The sequence below is a fragment of the Piliocolobus tephrosceles genome, chromosome 7 (assembly GCF_002776525.5).
Source record: "Piliocolobus tephrosceles isolate RC106 chromosome 7, ASM277652v3, whole genome shotgun sequence".
Lineage (NCBI taxonomy): Eukaryota > Metazoa > Chordata > Mammalia > Primates > Cercopithecidae > Piliocolobus > Piliocolobus tephrosceles.
The window spans coordinates 76,460,555-76,485,223 of NC_045440.1; the positions used below are offsets into that span (position 1 = coordinate 76,460,555).

Below are 24,669 nucleotides of genomic sequence, written 5' to 3' on the forward strand. Positions count from 1 at the left end.
CTCAAGAGATCCTCCTGCCTCAGCCTTCCAAGTAGCTGGGACTACAGGTGCCTGCCACCATGCCTGGCTAATTTTTGTATTTTTTGTAGAGATGGGGGTTTTGCCATGTGGCCCATGCTGGTCTTGAATTCCTGGGCTCAAGCAGTCTGCATATCTCAGATTCCTAAACTGCTGGGACTACAGGTGGAACCACTGCACCTGGCCCGACCATTCATTCTTTATCTTCTATGTTGTTGTTGTTGTTTTATTTGAGGAGTACACTTTTTTCTTTTATTTTTTCGTTAAATAGTTCCTTAGAATATTTGTAGCGTAACATAATCTTCCTGTACATTCTCATTTGTTTTCTTGATGTAAGATGATTTCTAGGTTTTTGGTTTTCCCTATGACCAGCTCACATATGTCCCTGAGACAGTTTTTCTACTAAAGCATTTATTTATTTATTTATTTATTTATTCAAGAAATGAGTGCTCATTATGTGCTAAACATTTTAGCAACACATTCTTTCTTCTACTGTCCTTAACCTGCACTCTATTTTATTGGAATGACCACATTCCTATTATCATTCAGTACTCACTGGTTCACATTAGAAATTTTTTATTAGCAAACAGGGCCAGGTGCGGTGGCTCATGCCTGTAATCTCAACACTTTGGGAGGCTGAGGCAGGCAGATCACGAGGTCAGGAGATCGAGGCCATTCTGGCCAACATGGTGAAACCCCATCTCAACTAAAATACAAAAAATTAGCCGAGCATGGTGGCACGCACCTGTAGTCCCAACTACTGGGGAGGCTGAGACAGGGGAATCACTTGAACCTGGGAGGCAGAGGTTGCAGTGAGTGGTGATCATGCCACTGCACTCCAACCTGGTGACAGAGCAAGACTCTGTCTCAATTTTATATTAGCAAACAGCACACTGAAGTCACAAATGTTTATCTATCCATATATTTTACTTCCTTCTTCTAGACATCAAGAAAATCATTATTTTTTAAAATGCCATTCCCAGATGACTTTAATCAGATCTACCTCTGTGCACTGTTAAAATAGAATCCAGAGTCCTAATCTGGACCATGGAAACTGAGTTGCTAGAATGGACTTGCAGAATCTGCATTAGTAGCAAATGTTCTAGGTGATTCACATTCACGTTACATTTTAAGAACCACTGTTGTATGTTGATTTCTTTTCTTGTTATAAAAGATATCATCATATATATTTATACAAAAAATGTACATATGCATATATGCATATGTATGTAATGTTCCATACAATTATATCGTTGCAATAGATGCCCAAGCAGGAAATGATAGTTAAAAGGAAAAACCATTTTAATATATCTTCCATTATTCCACTCGCTTGCATTCTTTCTCCAATTTAATTCGTATAATATAGTTTTCCTTGTTGTATATGTATCCTCTTTTCATTCTTTTTCATTGGTTTCCTTCCTACCATTCATTGATATGCTGGTACTCTCCAGGGAGAGGTCCTTCTTTGGTCCTTGTCTTTTCTTCTACACTTAAAGTTCTGCAGAGGTGACTTAGGTATTTCTCAAGAACCATGCTTAGCTTGCATCTCCCACTTTGTGTTCATTTAATGAATTAAAAGGTCAACATAAAATGTATGTAGGGCTGGGCACGGTGGCTCATGCCTGTAATCCCAGCACTTTAGGAGGCCGAGGCAGGTGGATCATGAGGTCAGGAGTTCGAGACCAGCCTGACCAACATGGTGAAACTCTGTCTCTACTGCAAATACAAAAATTAGCTGAGTGTGGTGGCATGCACCTGTAACCCCAGCTACTAGGGAGACTGAGGCAGGAGACTCGCTTGAATCTGGGAGGCAGAGGTTGTAGTGAGCCAAGATCATGCCACTGCACTCCAGCCTGCGTGACAGAGCGAGACTGCATCTCAAAAAAAAGAATTATATGTAGAGTTTTCTAATGCTAAAATGTTTCAACAGTCAATGCTTTTCCCTTTCCCTGTGTAATTTACTTATTAACAATTCCTTCCTAATACGATAGCCTTGTTATCACCTCCCTATTATCTAGAAAGCAAGTTAAGATAAGTAGATTATGATTTTATGGGAAACCAAAGACTTGAGGAACAAAACAAAACCAACTTTTTGTTCTTTATTCTGAGGTTAAAAAAAAAAAAAGCTGTATTAGTTAGCTATTGCTACAAAATGTTGCATGACAAAAGAGTCATAAAACTTTCAGTGGCTTATTGATATTTTATTTTTCTACTTAAAAGGCTGTAATTTGGCTGATTTAGGCTAAGCTTTTCTGAATCGGTTACATGCCTGGCTTCTGATTTGGCTTCAGGTCTGAGGTGCAGGTGGGAGGAGCAGTAGCAATACTGGGAAATCTTTTTTTGTGTGGCAGATTCCAGGTGCACAAGAGAACAAGCCCAACTATGCAAGCCATTACATTATGTTCACTCACATTTCCTTAGTCAAAGCAGTTTTAGGGCAAGCCCAACCTTAGTGGGATGGGGAAATATACCCCTCCCACAGTGAGAGGCTTTGTAAAATTACATAGCACAGGGTGTGGAGGTATAATCCTAGTACTAGGCACTGAGTAATTGGGACAATAATCCAGTCTACATCAGAGGGATAGTATATGAATCTGAGGATTCTTGGTATACATAATCTTTTGTTTGTTTTGCCATTATCAGAAATTTTCTCAGATGATTTTTTAAAAAGGTTTCGCTTACTTGATTAAAAAGGTACTACTCATTTACTTACTTGTGTTTTATCGTTAGTTCCTTTCTGTAGAAGTGGCAGAAGCCAGAGAAGAAAGGGCCTCAGTCTCTTGCCTGAGTTTGAGACCTCTGTTTCAAACTGTCCGATGAGTAATCTACAGACAATTTTTCTCAATAAGCACCCATAATTTTATTAATTATTTGTTTACCTAAGCCTGTGGCTCCTTAATTTCTCATCATCAAATCTCCCCAAGTTACCTTCAAGTTTTTCTTCTTTCTCATCCTTATACCCAATTTGTGAACAAATTCTATCAGTTTCAATGGAATGTTCCTTTGAAGTCCTTTCATTCAATTTTCATTTCATTAAGTGTTTTCATTTTTAACCAGGAGTTTTAATTCAAAAACCTCTGGAGCCAGAGACATCTTATTAAAAAAGAAACCTGAAAGTATCCCGTGTTTAGAGGGCCCACTCAACTTCTGGAGTCCTGGCTATCTTCTCTTTCTCATTATATGGAATACTGACTTCAAAACTCTCACTTTTTAGATGATTCTCTTATTACTTGAATATCAACTACACTGCCTTCTCCACTCAGCAAAGCCTGATTCATCTTCCAGAGCCAAGTTGGGTGTTATCTTTGCACTTAAGCCTTTCGGGATTCTCATACAAAGTCAGTGGCCTTCTCCTGGCGTTCTCACTGTATTCTGCACAACTATCCATTCAAGGATTGTTTCATGGATTATTTACATTTGATTACAAAAGCATTGAAAGATCCTTATAAAAATCAGAGGACATATAAAATGTAAAGAAGAAAATATAATCACTGTTCTTGGCTTCAGAGAATACAGTTAACATTTTGGTACTATATTTTTATGGCAAGAGTACTTCATTTAACAACATAGCATAGCATTTTTTCAATTGTAGTCTGTTGTAAAAATTAATTTTGCTGTTTCTCTCCCCTTGCAGATTGTTCATTCCTTTAAGGATCATCATTTCTCATTTTACATCTTATTTCCAGTGGTTGGTACAATCCTTGGCAAACAGGAAGCATTTAATTAACAGTTGTGTGACTGTTAAATGAAATGGGAATATTTTATTAAGTCCGAAATAATTCAGTGAACAAAGGAGCATAACTATAAGCCAACGACAAATTACAAAATAGGTGGTATTTTACTAAAGTCTGGGTATCTTGTTATATTACATATTATTTTTGAAAGCCTGACATTTTGTCAAGGCAATAGTTATGCTGTAATTCTGTGTTAATCTTGTTTTCTATTTTTTTGACCTCAGGAAATTATTTGCTGTAATTATTTCCAGTCACATAAGACTTTAGATATTAGTCAAATAGTGTTGTAGTTTTAGCACTGGTAAGAGATACAAGGGGTTAAGTCACTCTAGTCTTTTTTTTCTTTTTCTTCTTCTTCTTTTAAAGACATGTAACTTCTTTGTCTGATCTCCTTATGGTCCTTGTCACAACTGTATGGCTTTTAATCACTCATACATTCAGTGAGTTACTGCACTGCTGGAACCTTAATAATGTTCTAGTTTGTTTGGATGATCTTCCTGATAAAGTCCTGACACTCTCTCAGTATAATGGGAAGACAATCAAAATAAAAAATGCTTTAAGAGTTCAGGTAGTGGAGCATACTATTATTTTTCACACAGTGCAAGGATATTAAAAATATAGACTTTCATGCATTTGATTGAGTTTGTGATGGAATCCAAGAAAAATTGAAAATTTGAATTATTCTACTGCCAGCAGGGACTGTATATCATGAACAGAAAAGCAGGCATATGTAACTGACTCTTGGAGCATAATCTGAAAAGTGTCAGCTTGCCCTCCTTTTATGTGAGTTTCTGCAGTATATCTAAGCAATTAATTCATTATATAACTCTCTTATATTTGCAATCACCATCTGGAATTTTACAAAAATTTAAAATGTCATCTTCAGTGCACATCTTTTGAATAGTTAAAATTATGTCTTACATTGATAGCATATTTCAGTTTTTTCAAGGTGCTTTCTGTTAAAGTGTCTCATTTGACTCAACAGCCCTCTGAAAGTAAATAGTGGAATTCTGGTAATTCTCCAGCCTGCTCCATATCTTCTGTCTCCTTCCTTCTTATTAGGAAGCAGTTTGGTGTGATGGAAAGAGCACAGAATATGAATTCAGGTATTTAGCTCTAACCTTGTCTTGAATTACTTTGACAATGGAGAGATAATTTTCAGTTCTCTGAACCTTGGTTTTCTAATTGGCAAAATAATAATAATGCTAAAGTGTACTCCCAATGTTGCAAGGATTAATTAAGGTGAAATCTAAGAGCAAATGTAACATTCACGTTAGCTTCTTTTAAGGGCAGCTTGGGATGATGGAAAGAGAACAGATCTTTGCTTCGTGGCTTCTTATTTACGGTACTTGAGAAAATTATCTACCCTTTCTGAACTTCATTTTTCTAAGTGTGAAATGGCTGTAACAATACCTGTCTTGTGGAGCTGCTGAAAGATAAGGTAACATATATGCTGATTCTAGCATAGTTCCTAACTCAGAGTCGTATACCCTATCGAAAGTGTTTCCCCTTCTTTCATCTTTCTTCCCTGCCTCTTACCACTCCTCTTTCCCACCTCCTGTCTTTCCACTTTAGTCTTCATCCTCCCGTCTCAACTTTGTTTGACAGAAAAAGATCAAGAACGTGATTGGAGAATCTCAAGATTTAATACTTTAGAAAGTATTTAGCTTAGAAATTCTTTTTTTCCAAACAAAATTGTAATTTTCAGTTGAGGCAGGAGATGGGGATTCAAATTCTCTGCCCTCCTTTTGAGAAAAGACCCTTTCCTGGCCCACTTTGGCATCTCCATTGAATCCTGTAAACTTTGCACAGTAGAATTTGGAAAATCGCCGATGTAGCCCAACCCTCTCATCTTGCAGATGGAACAACTGAATTTGAGGGAAGTTGAGATACTTGCCTAAGCTTGTGAGGCTGGTAAGTGGTGAGCTAAGAGTAGAACTCAGTCGTTCTTTGCCTTACCCTGTTCCTTTAGTAAGTAAAGATACAGAGTGCAAATGTGTATAATTATATTCCTCTCTTGAAAGATGTTACAGTCTGTTTGTGCAGATGGAACTTACATTAAAAGATGAAGAAAGTAAAGTACTATGATATAACCATGAAATGGGTGAAATAGGTAACTCCATCAAGAAGAGAGGAACATGGATGATCATTGTTTTGGGGGCTGGACACTGCAAACTATGAAAGCAGGAATTTCTTTGCTGTGCTCATTGTTATTTTATTCCCAGTGCATAGAGAAATGCCTGGTTTCCTACAGGGAATTAACAGTTTTAAAACATTAAATAAACGTATGGCTAAATGAGATATATAAATCAACCAGTCCTAGCAAAAGGGCAAGGGTTTAGAAAAGTTAGATCAGAGTATTTAAACAATGGGCTTATCTTCATTGTTGGGCAATGACATATGTTGAGTGGGTCACAATTTATATATGAAAATGTCATTATGTCATGGAAATTGTTTAGATTTTTATGTGATACATACATAAAATACATTTGGATCAATATGCTTGTGTGTATACTTGATCACAAGTTAAAATGTATGTCTCACAGTAGGTCTTGATTAAAAATGTTTGAAAAATATGGTTTTAGACAAAGGAAATACTAAAATTTGAGGCAGGCATGTGAATGTTTTGTGTGAAAATAGTGAGTTTAACAGTTTTGCTAAGTCTGAGGTGAAGAGAATAGTGAAATCAAGTCTATCCAGGGGAAGAAGAATCCATTTGGCTCTTTAGCTATTAAAGAATTACAGGGACTCCACTTTGCCTCTGACTGTCTCCATCATTCACAATAAGAAGATTTAACAAAACTACATGTTAGAAAGATTAGACAGCTTAATCTTACAGGAGTGATTCACTTGGATTGTAACTGGGGGAGTAGACAGAGAACGATGCAAAAGAGGCAGCACAGGGTAGGAAAGTTATGGCTTTAACTGGTGGCACCTGCTAAAGAAAACCAGTTTCTTGGGCATGGTTGGGGTAGATGAGGTTAAAAAAAAATGTGAATGTGTGATGACAAAAGGGAGACCAAATTGTGAACAATTTCACATAACGTCTGTCTGAGAAAAAACAAACAGAAACAAAAACAAAACAAAACAAAACAAAAAAATTAAGAGAACAAAAAGTAGGAGTTAGGAAAAAGTTAGGATGGAGGTGAGAATCTTTGTGGTCAACTAGGGATAGTCAATAGAAATCTCTAGACATTGATGAGAAATTAAAGAAAGCATCAAGTTCTTTAAAAAGATTACTTTGAAAGAAAGAGATTCCTTCTGCCCTGAAATCTAGCTATTCAGACCAGGGGGGTGGGAGTGATGCTGGATATTGATAACAAAACTTAAACAAACACTTAATAAATGCTTCTTTCTTTAATTTTAACACTGACTACAACAGAAGTTTAAATCAACAATGTGGCATTAGCCTACTACTTTTGTGTTAGTAACAGACACTTTTAAGTGTGTAAAAACATTTATTTTGCTAGCTGAGAAGCATACGCTTTATTTGCCCTAAATTTGTTTAATATACTACCATTACTTCAGAAATTGTATAACTTTGACCACTCTCCATATTATGGCTAAATTAGGAAGTTAGAAGGAAGATTGAGTATTGTATGAAGGTTTTGGATTTCATGTCCTTAAAACTACTTAAAAGGAGTTCAATATTGATGAAAAAAGTTGAGAAAGTTAGAATTCTAATTACAAATGTTTGAAACATGTCCATATAAGTTGAGCTTTTCCTTTTGGTTGGAGTTTATCTGAATTCAGAGGAAATTCAGAGGTCAAGAATGATGAATAATAACAATAATAAAAGTAATATATTTTTTTTTTTTTTTTTTTTGAGATGGAGTCTCTCTCTGTCACCCAGGCTGGAGTACAGTGGCATGATCTTGGCTCACTGCAACCTCTGCCTCCCGGGTTCACGCCATTCTCCTGACTTAGCCTCTCGAGTAGCTGGGACTACAGGTGCCCGCCACCACGCCCAGCTAATTTTTGTATTTTTAGTAGATACGAGGTTTCACCATGTTGGCCAGGATAGTCTTGATCTCTTGACCTCATGATCTGCCCGCCTGGACTTCCCAAAGTGCTGGGATTACAGGCATTAGCCACCGCACCCGAGTAGCTGGGGCTACAGGCACATGCCACCACGCCCAGCTAATTTTTGTATTTTTAGGAGAGACGAGGTTTCACCATGTTGACCAGGATGGTCTCAATCTTTTGACCTTGTGATCTGCCCACCTAGGCCTCCCATAGTGTTGGAATTACAGGCATGAGCCACTGTGCCTGGTCAAATAATTTTTTTTTAAAATACCATGGCTTAAGTTATTTATTTTTAAAATGAAGCCAAATAGAACCCCTTTGTTGTTTATAAAAGGAAATAAATGACAACATTATAGATGTCCTGTGAGCACGTGTGTATGTGAGTCTGTATAAATTAAGAGAAAGAACATGAGCCTATGCAGGTTTATGTGTGTTTGTGTGTGTATAAAAGAACATGAGCCTATGCATGTTTATGTGTGTTTCTGTGTGTATTTATGTGTGTGTGTGTGTGTGTGTGTGTGTGTGCGTGTAATGAAACTCTGTCTCTAGGCAAGGCCAGGTACAAAGGTCTATCATTTAAGTCTCAGAACTAAATAAACATGTGAGGTTATAATTATTTTATTGAGCTTTCTTATTTTATGACCCACTAATGGCTCATGGATCAGTTATATTGATAAGCACTGAAAACATACAGTTTCAGAGTTTTTTTTTTATTTTTTCATTTATTGTTTTATTTTAAAGTGTCAAGAAGAAAATACCCAGTTCCCAGTCTTATTTTTCATTTATAATAAACCATAGAAGTACAATTTATATAATAGAGTAGAAACTAAGGTATATGTAGGGTGTATATAACTGGCAATTTGTATGCAACAATAACGTACTTTCAATTTCTGATGAAAATTGTTGAACTTCATTTTTGAATTTAAAATTAAATTTATTTTTTAAGTATATTTTAAATTATCAAATTGAGGGGTACACATGCAGGTTTGTTACATGGATATATTATGTAATGGTGAGATTTGGGCTTCTAGTGTACCAGTCATTCAAATAGTGCATATTGCACCCAAAAGACCATTTTTCAACACTCACCTCCCTTCTGTTCTCCAATTTTTTGGAGTCTCCTGTGTCTATTGTTTCCGTCTTTACATTCGTGTCCATTGTTTAGCTTCCACTTGTAAGTGAGAACATGTGGTATTTGATTTTCTGTTTCTAAGTTATTTCACTTGGGATAATGACCTCCAGTTCCATACATACAGCTGCAAAATACATGATTTTATTCTTTCTTTATTGCTGTGTAGTATTCCATGGCATGTGTGTGTGTGTGTGTGTGTGTGTGTATCACATTTTCTTTACCCAGTCATTCATTGATGAATACTTGGGTTGATTCCATGATTTTGCTATTGTGAACAGTGCTGCAATAAACATAGGAGTGCACCACTAACAGGGTATAAGCATTCCCTTTTCTCCATACCCTTGTCAAAACTGTTGAACTTCTGCATTTGAGTGTATGTCTTGAAATCAACTATTCAATATCAGGTTAATGTTTCTTTTTGCACTTTTTATTATGGCAAAATTAACCCCATTATGTCATTTAGCATTTGTGAGAAGATAACATAATACAAACATAGTTTTTAAAATTTGTTATTTTGTTTTTGCATATACTGTAGATTATTTATGACATATTTTATCAAGAGTTGAGATTCTAGAAATTCCTGTCTGTGTAATTTCCTGTGGGAACTACCTATAGCTTTCTGTCCAAAGAAAGAGGCGCCGGGACGGGCTATGCATGCCAGTTTAATCTTCCCAAATTTGCCAGCCAGATAAATTCCTTTACCTGCTCTGGGGCAGGTGAATGAATGTGTGCAGTGAGGTCAGGAGTCAGCTCCAGCTGTACAGAAGGAAACATCAGGAGTGAGAAGTAAGTGTCTCCTCCCCTCCCAGTATTAACATTTCTAATATTCATGGGTAGATTCAATTTGAAAACTAAGTATAAACATTTTGTTTAATGTAGTGCTTGATTATCTGTCTTATCTATTTTCAAGTAAAACTAAAAACTGAGTATTTAGCTTTAGAATTATTTAGCTTCTCTCAAATGCTCAGTTTTTATCAACATCTTGTCAATTTTAACTGATAGCACCCTTAGCAGAGTTTGTAGGAATGAAATAGAAGCATTTGCCAGTTTTGCTTTAAGAGTCTGAAATATTTTGGTTTTTGAAGGTTATATTGCAGTTAAAAAGAAAACCATTTAACTTGATATATGCATATGTTTCCTGAGGTCAGAGCCTACCATTAAACTTTCTAAAGATTCTTAGGTTAATTTTTTAAACTGTGGACTTTTAGTGCGAAAATATTTATTAGAATCACACTATGGGGGATGAGAAATGTTAGACTTTATCAATATCGTTGTCTATTGGACCCTCTACATTTACGATCAAATTCTTCAAGCCTCATCATATGCACAGAAATTGAAGAACAGTTAATTTCTAGGTAACTAAATTTGGAAACACATGTAAAGAGAGCAGAAAGGCAATGGAAATTTATGCAAGACAGAAATACCGCTTTTCTGAATTTGTTGATATTTAAAATAGGATCCGTACCCAAACTAAATGAAAGTAAAAATTCAGTTCTTGGTATTCTGCTAGACCTTGCGTTTCTTTGTATTACTATTTGCACCATTAAAATATATATATAAATACATATTTTAAAAAGTTCTCGGCCAGGTGCAGTGGCTCATACCTGTAAACCCAGCACTTGGGGAGGCCGAGGTGGGCAGATCACCTGAGGTTGGGAGTTTAAGACCAGTCTGACCAATATGGAGAAACCCCATCTCTACTAAAAATACAAAAGTAGCCGGGTATGGTGGCACATGCCTGTAATCCCAGGTACTTGGAAGGCTGAGGCAGGAGAATCGCTTGAACCCAGTAGGCGGAGGTTGCAGTGAGCCGAGATCGGGGGCTACTGCACTCCAGTCTGGGCAACGAGAGCGAAATTTCGTTCAAAAAAAAAAAAAAGAAAGAAAAGAAAAAAATTATCATGATGCATGAGCTTACATAAATATACATTGAAATTTAAGCCAGGCGTGGTGGCTCACGCCTGTAATCCTAGCACGTTGGGAGGCCGAGGCAGGCGGATCGCCTGAGCTCAGGAGATCGAGACAAGCCTCGGCAACATGGCAGAACTCCGTATCTACAAAAAATGGAAAAAATTAGCTGGGCGGGTGCCTGTGATCCCAGCTACTTGGTAGGTTGAGGTGGGAGGATAGCTTGATTCCAGGAGGCCGAGGCTGCAGTGAGTTGAGATCCCACCACTGCACTCCAGCCTGAGTGACAATTGAAATTTAAATAGTGCTAGGGACAAAAGGATGAATGAACACTGTTTAAAGGAATTCTGCATATTAGAATTCTGGAATACTTCCACAGGCATTCTAAAGTCCTAAAACCTGTTGCTTTATGGATTCGAAAATTCAGGTTTTGGTACAGTGGATTTTCAATTGTTTTTTTTTTTTTTTCTTTTACTGAGGACATTGAAACTCATAGCACAGGATGTTGTGAGTCCACCCTGAAAATTAAAGAAAGTGGCTTGTTAAGACTCTTCAGTTCTAAAGTATAATGTGAAATGAGAATGCATATTTATATCAGACAAATTTAGGCTTTGAATCTTGGCTTTGTCAAGCAGTATGTATTCTTGCTTAAGCTAGTGTACCTTCCTTTTACAGTCTTAGTTTGTTCCTGTATAAAGCTGGAGATAGCCACGCCACGCATCCTTTTTTTTTTTTTTTTTTTTTCGAGATGGAGTTTAGCTTTTGCTGTCCAGACTGGAGTGCAATGGCGCGATCTTTGCTCACTGTGACTTCCGCCTCCTGGGTTCAAGCGATTCTCCTGCCTCAGCCTCCCGAGTAGCCGGGATTGCAGGCATGCGCCACCACGCCTGGCTGATTTTGTACTTGTAGTAGAGACGGGGGTTTCTCCATGTTGGTCAGGCCGGTCGCGAACTCCGATCTCAGGTTATCCGCCTACCTCGGCCTCCCAAAGTGATGGAATTACAGGCGTAAGCCACCTCGCCCGGCCGGCAACGCATACTTTTAAAGGGTTATGAAACGGCTTGAAAAATATCTAGGAAAGAATTGGCCCTTGTTATTTGTTAAGCACAGTATTATTTCCAAAGGAACTCTTCCAAATCATCCCTGACCAAGCTACCACCCTTATTAAGAGATAGATTGGCCTCTTAGATTATATATCCCTTAGCTTTGCTCATGAATGGAGACAAAGGATTCATTTATCTAAAGGAATGAAAACAATTGCCCTTGAAGTTAGTGGATTCGTGCACCTAAAAAATGGCCTGCATATGGTACCAATCAAACCTTTTATTTCTTGCATATTTTGCAGATAATATGATTTTCAAATACAGGTTGTATGGAATCAAGTGAACCATCTTTAGGAGAAGACTCATTTTTAGTAATCTTTATGTAAGACTATTTGGCAGAGTCCAGATTTGAACTGAGGAGATTGTCTTTAGAGCCATACGCTTATTCAGGACATAGTGAATATTCAGAGATAAAACCAGTATAGAAATTAATATCAGGGCTATATCATTAACAAGATTCTATCACTTGATTTGCACTTTTTTTTTTTTTTTTTTTTTTTTTTTTTTGGTGTGTGTATGTCTTCTATAAAGAAATAGCTATGCTGTGGATGCCTATATACTTGTTGGACAAACTTTTTTTTTTTTTTTTAATTAGAAATTGGATAACAAGAGAGAATAAGAAAAAATGTTCTGCATTTGTTAAATTACCATGGAGGTAAAGGAAGATTTTACAAGCTGAAAAATATGGGGGAAAAAAAAAGGACATTTCTTTATCTTCTGTAGTATTGATAAATAATGTATTTCCAGAAGATTATCCATCACATCAATGTTTTCAAGTTTATTTGTATCAATTTGAGGAAAGTAGTCTATCATGACATTTTTAACTGATTAGAATATACCGTATTACCAAAAATAACAAAAGCATATTACAAAGGTTTATGATGTATATAAAAGAAAAAAAATCCTTAACTTTTTTTTTTGGTGTATAGAAAAAAGTGTTTTTTTGGAAAAATTCTCCCATACAATCTGAGAACAATATAATTCTTATTAAATGTATGCTTAATTGCCTATTGGATAATTTGCTAATTTATGTGATATACCTGGTAATTTTTGGTTTATTAATCTAAATTTAAAAAGTTCATCAATAATTAATAATAACACAAAAGTTTAATAAGATTAACTGGAAAGTACATAATATCTACAGTAAAATTAAATCAAAATTTGGGAAAAATAATTTCCCCTTCTTTGAGAAGCACACATTTAAATTGTATACATGCATAGCCATGGCAGAGCACCCACCACATACTGAGTGTTGAAAGTGTCAAAACTGGGCCGGGCGCGGTGGCTCAAGCCTGTAATCCCAGCACTTTGGGAGGCCGAGACGGGCGGATCACGAGGTCAGGAGATCGAGACCTTCCTGGCTAATACGGTGAAACCCCGTCTCTCTAATAGAAAATACAAAAAACTAGCCAGGCGACGAGGCGGGCGCCTGTAGTCCCAGCTACTCGGGAGGCTGAGACAGGAGAATGGCGTGAACCCAGGAGGCGGAGCTTGCAGTGAGCTGAGATCCAGCCACTGCACTCCAGCCTGGGCGGCAGAGCAAGACTCCGTCTCAAAAAAAAAAAAAAAAAAAAAAAAAAGAAAGTGTCAAAACTGGCAGCCAAGGCTAAATCCTGCAGCATAGCTGCACTCTGATAAGAGACTACAGGTCTTCTCTCTGATATTTAGTTTTAATTTTAAAAGTAATTTTTATCAGTGAAACCAAGAGTGAATGATAAAGATAATAGACAAAGTAAAACAAAATTCAGGCAGAGGTTAAAGAAGACCAACTTTATTAATTTTTTGTATTGAAGTATGATATTGAAATAATATTTTACCATATTTTCCATGAACCTTGCCAGAAAATATATTTGGGGTAATTAAGAGTGTTATACATATTACTACAAAGGAAGTAAGGACTCTTCATTTTCAATCCTAATGACCTTGAACAAGTAACTTCATTTCTCTACATCTCATTTCTTTACTTTCTTTCTTTTTTTTTTTTTTTTTTTTTTTTTGAGACAGAGTCTCCCCAGGCTGGAGTGCAATGGCGCGATCTTGGCTCACTGCAACCTCTGCCTCCCGAGTTCAGATGTTTCTCCTGCCTCAACCTCCCGAGTAGCTGGGATTACAGGCACCAGCCACCACATTCGGTTAATTTTTGTATTTTTTATCTTAGTGGAGATGGAGTTTCGCCATGTTGGCCAGGCTGGTCTCGAACTCCTGGCCTCAGGTGATCCAACCGCCTCAGTGTCCCAAAATGCTAGGATTACAAGCGTGAGCCACAGACCCGGCTGGATCTAATTATTCTCACCAGAGGATGGAATTAGATCACTATTTTTCTAACCGTGCTCTGTAGAGTCCTACAGATCAGAAATACTTTTTATTCTCCCACACAATTCTGATTTTGTATTTTATCCAGTAGTTGCATGCTTGGAATGTATTTAGATACTTTCATAAAGTCAAGGTTTGAAAAGCCCCTGGTCTAGATTATGTCTGAAATTCCTTTAGTTTTAACATTTTATGAGCCATTTATTTTTTTCCTAATTCCTATACTTGAGTCAGACACAGGAATTACCATACAAATTTTATGCTTTTCCACTTCTGGAACTGCATTATACTCCAGACTTTTCATGGAATATCCATCTGCTCTTCTTACTAGTTGAAATTCCATTTGTTTTTCAAGGTCCAACTCTGGCTGTCCCTGAGATGAATTGAATTATCAGCCAGGAAAAAAAACTTTCTTTCCCTGGAATTTTGAAAACAGTAGGTTAGTAGGTTAGTATTATTTTTGAGACATTTACCTGTTCTTCGTTCTGTTATGGTTGCTATGTACTTGATGAGTTTCTGTCATTCTTACAGGAACTGGGCAAATCTGATAAGCAAGAGTAGGGCAATGAATATAAGATAATGGTGGGAGCCCAGGGCACTTTCTAGGATGTACACATTTCATCAAGTGGGGGTGTCACAGCCTTAATGAGATTTCTGTACTGTCCACAGGGAAATTTAAGATCAACATGGCCAAATTCTATTACAATAAAAATTGTGCATCTAAATTTTTAGAGAAATTTTTGACATCTGAAAACTCATTTATAAAAATAAAAACGTAAAATGCCCAAACAAACAAACAAAAATGTGTAATGGCCACTTGTACGCACCTCTGGTCTGCATACCCTGTGCCTGTCTTCTCCTCTAATATAAACATAATCTACTTGCACCTTTGTTCAGGAAAATTTTGTGAATTTTGTTGGAAATGTTCAGATAGCCTTTTTATATAAGCTTGAATAAAATCATGACATTGAATTTTTTAAAAATCTAGTGCAAACAACTGTCAAGAGCAATATGACAATGTCCTCAAGAAAATCAAGTGGTTAAGTGGATCATCCTCAAATTTAAAATCCTTTGGTCTCACCCTCAGAATGTCCCCTACTTGAGGCTTTGCAGTGTAAAAGCCTTCCTGAGTAAAAATGAGATTAAGGAACATTTCACAGTGCCTTAAGCAGCAGATAGATTAATTAGTTGCCTAGAAAAAATTAAAAGTCTCATCTGGAAATTTGGAAGGATTTTAATGGGACCTCTTTGTATTGATCTTGAAGATATAGTCTGTATTAAAAACCTCCCCTCCCCTCTCCCCTCCCTTCCTCCCTCCCCTCCTCACTCCTCCCCTCCATCTTCTCCCTTCCGCTCCTTTTTCAGAAGGAGTCTCTGTCACCCAGGCTGGAAGTGCAGTGGCCTAATCTTTGCTCACTGCAACCTCCACCTCCCAGGTTCAAGCGATTCTCCTGCCTTAGCCTCCCGAGCAGCTGGGACTACAGGCTCGTGCCACGATGCTCAGCTAACTTTTGTATTTTTTTGTAGAGATGGGGTTTTACCATTTTGCCCAGGCTGGTCTTGAATTCCTGACCTCAGGTGACCTGCCTGCCTTGGCCTCCCAAAGTGCTGGGATTACAGGTGTGAGCCACCGCCCTCGGGCTGGTTTTTGTTTTGTTTTGTTTTGGATACCTTCCTGATCACCTTTTGATGTTTGTCACTAGAACACTGACAAGTTTATATTCTTATAAATACTGCTTGCTGGTCATCATGCTTGCTTTTTCCTTATTAAAAATATGTTTGAATTTTAATCTGTAAAAACAAAATTTGATACAGTCGTATCTTGATTCTATATTTAACAGCAGTAGTGTTTGTAACATATTTACACCATTGTTTTATTATTGTTGGCTGAAGTAATTCCTAGTTAACTTTTTACTTTCTGGTTAAAATTGGAATCTAGTTCCTTGTTCTGTTTATCACTAAATAACAGAGTATTCAGTAGTGACTGAATATTAGGAGGGACAATTGAACACTTTTAAACTCAATGACATGTGAAGTGAACATACTCAGGGATCATGAAACAAATTTTGAAATGATTTGTTTATAATAAAACAATAGCTCTTTAATGAGGAAATGGACAATAGCATGTTACATTTTGCTAAAATAAATATAAAATGGATTATATTTCTACAAATAATGAATGTTGCTATATTAAAATACTTATTCATTTATTTCAACTAAGTCACTTTTTTTAAAAAAAATTATCTTAATAAATTAGTCAAGGGATGGTTACCTTCTCTTTTCAACGCAAATGTAATTCCTTAAGTGGTTTTCATGGCCCAGGGCATGATTGCATTTCTCTGCATCTTTTCTCTTTAACGCGGCTATTAACATTAAGTAAGCAGAGGTGTTCTCTTGTTAAAAAGAAACAATCCACCCATTCCACCCAGAGAAGTTCCCTCTGGTGCTCGGCCCCTCCCTGCACTCAGGTCTACAGTGAGGCCATTTCTTTTCTCAGCTTTTGTTACACTGCCCCCTGCATCTCGCCAAGTGGACTCGCAGTCTAAATTGTTCAGATTTCTCATCTTTTTTTCTCCGTAAAACGTAAACACACCATTAGGTGCAACTCTTCCTTGAAGTTTAATGTCGTGTATTTAATGCCGGGCTTAGGTAAGTGAAATATCCACTCTCTAAAACTGAGAGAAATCATTCATTTAAATAGAATGTATACAAATACTGTAAAAACTGTGTATCAAATAGCTCTTAAAATTTATTATAATAACACATTAAGGATTAGACAAGGTGATATCTTAGCAACTGTTATTAGTTATAGTTTCTTAGATATATTATCTCTATGTTGATATGTCTCGATCAATAATAATCAGCACTGATATAACTGACCTTTTAGTACAGTTTGCTATACACATGGACACTTTCACATAAAATACTTAATGAATTATCACAACTTTATTATTAGTAGTATTACTGATTCAAAAATAAAGGTAAAGAATATTCAAGTTAGAGAACCCAAGCAGATGGCTGCTTTTCAGAACGTAAATTTTTATTGTTTTAATGAAAGAAAATTTGGCAAAATTGGCAAAGTATTTTCCTTTTGACCCAGTGTGTCATGAAGAAGAATTTTAAGTAAATTAGAATGTTTAGCTCAGCATTTCTTTAAATAGAAATTATTAGAAACAAATCATGTGACTAAATAGGAGCATGGCTAAGTATAGTATGGTCCAACTTCATGATGAGCAATAAACAGTCATTACAAATCATGTTTTCAGTAAAATGGAAAAGTGCTCTCAGGTTAATAATAATTGAAAAGAGTGGGCCGGGCGTGGTGTCTCACGCCTGAAATCCCAACACTTTGGGAAGCCGAGGTGGGCGGATCACGAGGTCAGGATATCGAGATCATCCTGGTTAACACGGCGAAACCCCGTCTCTACTAAAAATACAAAAAAAAAAAAAAAAAAAATTAGCTGCGCGTGGTGGCGGGCGCCTGTAGTCGCAGCTACTTGGGAGGCTGAGGCAGGAGAATGGCAGGAACCTGGGAGGCGGAGCTTGCAGTGAGCCGGGATTGTGCCACTCACTGCATTCCAGCCTGGGCGACAGAGCGAGGCTCCGTCTCAAAAAAAAAAAAAAAAAAAAAAAAAAGATAATATTTAGAAATGTATAGTGCTTCTGATTGCAATTTTGGAAACATATCTTTGAGTTCTGAGCCAAAGTATTCCAGTGCACAAGGCTTCTGCCCATCTCAAGGGCCTCCCTGGTAAATTCTCTTGGCCCTCCTCTTTGCCTGGCTACTTCTTCAGGTTCCAGGAAAGCCCTTGCTGATCTGCAGGGCCACTGCAGACCACATTATGTTCCCCAGTTACATGTTCTCATAAAACTCTAATTTCCCTTCATAGTATATATTATGGTTATAATTAATCACCTTGTGGTATCTTTCAAACGTCTGCCTTCCCCAATAGACTATCAGCTTCACTGAAGCAGTAACTGTGTTCTTGTTTACTCAATGCCTGTCCCAGTGACTGGGACATAGAATGAGCTCTGTAAACATTTGTTGAGGAAATGAACAAATGAGTGAATTGCAAGGCACTCTCTGAGCACTTTTGACATAATTTCATTGAGACTCCACCAAAAACTTATGAAGTAGAAACCATATTTATTACATTTTATGGATAAGGAAACTAAATTGTAAAGAAAGAAAATTGGCCAGAGTTATATAGCAAGCAGACAGCTCCAATGTAAACCTGACATCTCTGAATGTTGTGCACAAGTTCTTAGCCGCCAATTGTAAGTGCTTGTACTGAATGTAACTAAGATAACTATATTTAAATGGTCAACTTTGTAGGTCAAATATGCAGAAATATTACAAATCTTTATATTAATTTGTTAATAAATTTATAACCATGTTAAATTCTGAAGAAAATATATAAAAATGGAAATGGAGGTAGAATTGCACTGGTTCTTATTTTTTGCACACAATTCTACATTTCTGAAATTCTCTATACCAGGTACTTATCATTTTCTATAAAAAGGAAGAAAACCATTAAAATCTATTCACCTTAGCATGTTGGAGGTAGGTTTCAAGTGTAAATATTTTGACATCAAACTCCAAAGAGTTTTCACTCAGCAAAAGAGAAAAGTTGATCGCTCTCTTGCGAATTGGCCCGCAGTTTACAATTAATGTTTCTGAATAATTTAACCCAAAATCAATGTCAAAAATATATTTTAAAAATTTTCAATGTAAAATTCTATGTAAAAAACTGCACAATAGATAGCTACATTAAACCTATACCATAGAAACTGTTAATTAAAACTTTGAGCTGATTGAATATATTTCTTTCTATGCCTAACTTTTATGCTTTTTGACATTTCTCTATCACCAATACTGACTAGCAATCAAATTTATATCATTCAGTTTTAAAGATACCTATTTTATTTATTTTAAACTTCAATATTTAAGATAAACTTGCCTTTCAAAAATTAATTTTGTTTTTGAAACTCACCAAAGCAACACATAATTTAAAATCTATCTCTATAGATTTTCTCTTATACTTTTTATTTTGGTTTACCTTCCAGTGATTACTGCCTTGACTGCCCCTACTCTTGAAGTAAGTACATATGAACAAGGACCCTGAAAAACTCTGGGCTCAAATTGCTCTAGTTGTTTAGATATTTTTGATGGGACAAGGACATGTATTTTAAGATACAGCATTTAATAGTCTTTGGAGTTAAGTCATGCTGCCGACACAGATTCTAATGGCTGTTGCAGACACTAGCTTCCCCACTAGATCTGCTCTAGCTGCCAACCATAGCCTTCATCCAAAGCATCAGATGTCAGCCATGAATGATTATATAGGGCCCGCTTTTATTCAGGCCTTAATGTCAGACTTATGGATGAATGAATGACGGAATGAATTACAATCCCTGCCTTAACTGGATTCTTAATTTCTAGCTCTTCTTTCTTGATCATCACATTTGACTTCTTGACCTTAACCTTACAAATGAAAGTGGCTGTCCTTCCTAAGGACATTGACCCTATGATCAGCCTTGGCTAAATAATTTTCCCTTAAGTTTTCTGCATGTCTTAAAGTATAAGTCTTCATTGTTCTTCTTATAGAGACCTCAACATGCTTTCTGCTTGAACCTTAACAGTACCTTTTGTTATATTTTAATAGCCAGATTTGAGTAACCTGATTTAGTCATCTTTGTTTTCCCTTCATTGATCATATACATGTTGAATCTGTGTAATGTACAAAGTAGTAAGATAAGCCTTTAGGAAGAAAATAGGATACCTATAAACAATAGTCCTTGCCTAACAGTATTTCACACTTTAGTTAAATTAGTAATAATTACTGTAGTAAATCAATTTCATACAGAAATCAATTTCAGTTCATCTGTACCTTTGTAGATGGAAGCTGACCAAATTCAAGCAAAAAACAAACAAAAATTTTCTACACTTAAAAGTTTAAAGTTGATTTTGGAATTTCACTTTCCAAAAGTGAATTTTAAAACTGAGTAGCTGGGTATGGTGGCTCATGCCTAAAATTCCAGCACTTTGAGAGGTTGAGCCAGGAGGATCTCTTGAGCCCAGGAGTTTGAGACCACCTGGGCAACATAGTGAGACCCCATCTCTACAAAAAATAAAAAATTAGCTGTGTGTGGTGGCATGTGCCTATGGTCTCAGCAATGTGGGAAGCTGAGGCAGGAGGATAACTTGAGCCTGGGAGATTGAGGTGGCAGTGAGCCATGATCACCCCCCTTGCACTCCAACATGTGTGACAGAGCAAGACCCTGTCTAAAAAATAAAAAAGTAAAAAATAAATAAGAAAAAACTGGGTAAAGTTAAAATTCCACTTATTCCAACAATTTAAAAATTGGCAAAGATTAAAAACCCAGTTGTTTACTCATTTCTGAATAATATAAATGCTTTAAAACTCATTTTGACAACCTTTATATTCCACTATAACAATATTTATCTTGGGACAGGCTCCTTTTGCCAACTTGCAGACAGGTTTTTCTTTTACATGTAACTATATGTGTGGATCAGCGATTCTTTTTTTTTTTTTTTTTTAAGTTTAACATGTCGTTGGCTCTAGAAGCTGCCATGTTTAAGACTTTCAGGATAGATACATATTTGATCTTTTATATTTATTATTTGGTTTGTACACATAGTATCACTGATCTGCTCAACAAATCTTTAATGGCTTCCAATCATTGATGTAAACAAATCTGAAATTTTCTGTCTAGTTCTCTCTAAACCCTCCATAAAATAGTCTCACTCTTACTATCCAATCACACTTCTCACATATCCTTTCAAACACTAATTATTTGCCTTTCTTCAACCCAAAAGTCTTCTTTTCTTTTGCCCACCAATCAAAATCTACCTATTTTTTAAAGCCCACCTTAGAACCAGTTTCATGATAACTCCAGTTCTCAATTATAAATTTTCCTTTGAATTTCAGGACTAACTAGAATTAGAATAATTTCTTTTCTCACTTGTTGATGTTAATTAAGATTATCAATATTTCCCTCCACAAAGATTGACTCCTTGTATTAGTTCATTCTCGTGCTGCTATAAGGACATACCTGAAACTGGGCAATTTATAAAAGAAAGAGATTTGACTCACAGTTCCTCAGGGATGGGAGGCCTCAGGAAACTCACAATCATGGTGGAAGGGGAAGCAAACACAGCCTTCTTCACTTGGCAGCAGCAAGGAGAAGGGCCAAGGAAAAGAGGAAAAGCCCCTTATAAAACCATCAGATCTCTTGAGAACTCACTATTACAAGAACAGCATGAGGGTAACTGTCCCTATGATTCACTTACCTCCCACCAGATCCCTCCCACATGTGGGGATTATGAAAACTACAATTCAAAATGAGATTTGGGTGAGGATACAGTCAAACCATATCACTCCTTGAGGGTAAGAACGCTGTTTTGTATTTTTCTTTATGTCTTTAGACTCTAGAAACAAGGGGCACTTATTAGGGAGTTATAAATCGCTATTGTTAAATGTAATTTGACAAAATTGGTTATTGAACTTTCTTTTCCTTTGCTTTTTTTTTTTTTTTTTGAGATGGAGTCTCACTTTGTTGTCCAGGCTGGAGTACAGTGGCATGATCTTGGCTCACCGCAACCTTTGCCTCCCAGGATCAAGCAATTCTCTTGCCTCAGCCTTCTGAGTAGCTGGGACTACAGGTGTGTGCCACCATGCCTGGCTAATTTTTTTGTATTTTTAGTAGAGATGGGGATTCACCATGTTGACCAGGCTGGTCTTGAACTTCTGACCTCAAGCGATTTGCCCACCTCAGCCTCCCAAAATGCTGGGATTACAGGCATGGAGCCACTGTGCTCAGCCTCATTGGACATTTTGGACAATCAGCTTAGAACCACACAATCTTTCTTAGGACTTAAAAGCATTAGGGACATTAGGGATTAACATAGGAAATTCTTCATTTTACAAATGAGAAAACTGCGATTTACATGGGGACAGTCTGGATCAGCCATTGTTAATAGCCTTTATTTCAGTATCTTTGATAGCCTTTCTCATTCTATTTCCTCAAATTTAAAAAATGGAATATAGGGAGTGTGATGTTTTCTGTCTGTTAAAAAGTATGAAAAGGCACTGTTTCCTCCTTAGTTTAGTCAGAAAAGCAGAAAACACTTCAGGAGTTTGAAGTAGGAGGGATTTAATTCCAGGAACAAAAATGCTCACAAAACTAATGGAAGACCTGGAGAAACAGAATTCAGGAAAGACCACTGTTAGCTTTTATGCTCACCACTCACTTTGGTGAGTCAAGAAGCTCCCAGCACTGATTAAAGAAAAGGCCTCCAATATGGAGGTGGCTGAATTCCAGAAAAATAACCCAGAAGCCACAATAGCATCTCATATTTGGTGGAACCACGTGTTTATTCACCTGCAGTTATTGGAGGAATGGTAAAGCTCCTGCCTTTCTTCCACCTTCCAAATTTTACCTGAGTACTTCTAAATGGCTGAATCTGTTTTGGAAAGGAAACTTATTTTTTAATGTATTAGCATCTTAGTTATTTATCTCAATGGTTTGGTGCCTTTCAATTTAAGGGCAAATATTCCTAAACATGTCAATAGCTCACAAATTATCAATCTGCTCTAATACTAAACAGTAATTGATGTTTATAATAATAGAATTATTAGTGCTGGAAGACACTAGAGATAAATCGAACCTCATCTTCTCATTTAAAAGACTGAAGTCACATACCAATGGTGTTGAAGAGCCAACCTTTTTGACCTACCTCCATGGCTCAGATGGAGTGTTTCCCTGTTAACACTTGTCTCTGAATTTGCCTACTGCTTTATGCTTATATTCAGTTGAACTCTATGACTTTCTGATTTAATAAGGATTTAAACTACCTAATTATTTAGTGCTAAGACCATAGTTGAGTTTTATAAGACACTTCAAAAAATTGTATGTGGGGACATACACACAGGTGTAAACTAAAAGAGAGTTTAGATTGCTCATCGCTCTTCCAAGGTGAAATCACCATTTTATCTGATGACTTACAAATGAAAAATTTGACCAAGAAATCTATTTAGTCAGATTTCTCAATGTCGTGAATGATCCTCCTGGTAACCAGATATTATGTCTGTCATGACATGACCACTTATTTCATGTTCACTTGTTGTTCTGTGTGGAACTTCCTGTGGCACTAGAGTTTTCTTAAGTATAAACCATTCCAAAATCACACTGTTATTATGGGTTGCTTTGTACTCAGACTCTCTAGTATTCCTTTTGGGCTATTGGTCTTTCAACGTGCAGTTAGGGGATTAAAGTAAATCATTTAATCCATGCAACATGTCACTCAATAGTATACTTTTGGAAATTGTTTCCACAGGAGCACCAGCGAAAGCAGCCAGTCTGAGATATTGACACTATAGAAAAAACTGACAGCTTACTCCTTGTATTGATTCTACTCTTCTCTACAAATATAGACTCCGTTCCCTACCACAGCCTTGTAAGTGGTGCCTGCTGAGGTTGCTAAATTGCTTTGTAAATTATTTATTACTTGGACACCTTGTAAAGATCTCTTTCCTTCTTGTCTGACTTGCTTGTGCTTTCATATATACTAAAGGTCTCAAAGTGTACACTGACCACAGCTTTCTTAGGAAATCCTTTCCTTCCTATCGTTTATTACAAATATGGTTTTCCTTGCCCATATTATGATTATGCCTTTTGTCATTGGTTTTTATTTCTGATCTATTGCTTACAAAATATCATAAAAGTTTATATGCACATATTTGGAGGCTGGCACTGGGCAATTAATTAGCATATTCTCAAATTAGAAAGTTTGAAGTACTTAAAGAACATTTATTTAATGATGGAAAAGAATTTCTGTTAATAAAAACTTTATCAGAGCAAATGTACATCTTTAATTTATTCACACTTATGTAGTAGAGTCAATGTTCTGAAAAAAGATGGCAAGTATTTTCTCTCTTCTGTTGATTATTTCTTCTTAGGTTTTATTTTATGATTTTCTGAAGAATTTTAAAAATGTTCATAATGTAGATAATAAGAACAATATTTTTTATCCAGTAAAAAAACAATTTGAGCAGATTGTGATTGTTCACTTTCAGCTAACTGAAACCATATACTCACATATAAAATACTCAATAGAAAATATCTGTGCTTAATAATTTGCATTTTCCTCTCTCCCTCTCTTAGCTTCCCATATTAGTCGGCTCAGCACTAGTATAAATGTGATGATTTAGGTCCAGAGTTATTTCAGTGCCTCTTACAGTTTGGAAATCCAAGAAGCTACTCCTCTCATCCATCCCTCAAAATTCATTAGTTTGTGTTTGGAAAGTACAGGGTTTTCAATCTCATCTCTGCCATTTATGAGTTCTGTGACTTTAAGCAAGTAAATTAGCCCTCATAAACATCAACTTCTACTATGAAGTAGTAATAATAATAG

The 24,669-nt window shown here is 36.5% G+C and overlaps 1 protein-coding gene across 2 annotated transcripts in view; it reads left to right on the forward strand.

Annotated features, from left to right (window-relative positions):
- HNF4G (hepatocyte nuclear factor 4 gamma) overlaps positions 1 to 24,669 on the forward strand; it is a 167,506-nt gene that overhangs the window by 66,046 nt on the left and 76,791 nt on the right. Inside the window, exons 2-3 of one of the 2 annotated variants that reach the window (XM_023184069.3) lie at positions 19,299 to 19,330; positions 23,593 to 23,712. The gene's annotated coding sequence lies outside the window, so the exon portion shown is untranslated. The remainder of the gene's footprint in view (positions 1 to 19,298; positions 19,331 to 23,592; positions 23,713 to 24,669) is intronic. The other variant, XM_023184070.2, reaches the window with a different exon arrangement.